Raw genomic sequence first — 1,041 nt, forward strand, 5'->3', positions numbered from 1 at the left:
TATATGTGTATATATTAGCTGGGCATGGTGGCACACACCTGTAGTTCCAGTCCTTGGAAGGCTGAGACGGAAGGATCACCTTAGCCCAGCAGGTTGAGGCTGCAGTGGCCATGAGCATGCCACTGCACTCCAACCTGGGCGACAGAGTGAGACCCCAACTCAAAAAAACAAAACAAAACAAAAACAACCTCTTAGTCAAAACTTCCTTCCACTCCAGCTCCTGGCAACTTGGTCTGTGCCTCCGGAGTTTGGTGTTTTCCAGAATACCATATAAATGGGGTCATACGGTATGTAACCTTCTGGAATTAGAGTTCTTAGTGTAATGCATTTAGATTCATCCATGCTGTTGGATATGTCTATAGTTTATCCCTTTTTATGGTGAGTAATATTCTATTACATGGAATCTGTACCTGTTTGTCTACTGATGTACATTGGGATGTTTCCAATTTTTGGAAATTTTGAATAGAGCTTTTGTAACCATTGGTGAACAGGTTGTTGTATGAATTTACGTTTTCATATTTCTTGAATAGCCACCAAGAAGTAGGATTGCTGGGTTATGTGGTAAGTGTATGTTTTCCAGAGTGACTGTACCACGTTGCATTCCGACTTGTAGAAAATGAGAGTTGCTCTGCGTCCTTGTCAACACTTGGTATTTTCAGTTAAAAAAAGTTTGCATCTGGGCATGGTAGTGCATGCCTGTAATCCCAGAACGTTGGGAGGCAAAGGCAGGAGAATTTCGGAGCCTAGGAGTTCGAGACCATAGACCAGCAACATAGACCTCGTCTCTACTAAAAAATTTTAAAATTAGCCAGATGTGGTAGCGCATGCCTGTAGTCCCAGCTGCCTGGGAAACTGAGGCAGAAGGATTGCCTGAACTCAGGAGATCGAGGCTGCGATGCTCTGTGATTGTGCCATTGCATTTCAGCCTGGGCAACAGACTGAGACCCTGATTCTCTTTCTTTTTTTTTTGAGTTGGAGTCTTGTTGCCCAGGCTGGAGTGCAGTGGCACACTCACGGCCACCACAGCCTCGACCTGCTGGG

Source organism: Carlito syrichta, unplaced genomic scaffold (genome assembly GCF_000164805.1).
Source record: "Carlito syrichta isolate Samal-C Ts95f unplaced genomic scaffold, Tarsius_syrichta-2.0.1 Scaffold315591, whole genome shotgun sequence".
In the NCBI taxonomy this organism is placed as follows: domain Eukaryota; kingdom Metazoa; phylum Chordata; class Mammalia; order Primates; family Tarsiidae; genus Carlito; species Carlito syrichta.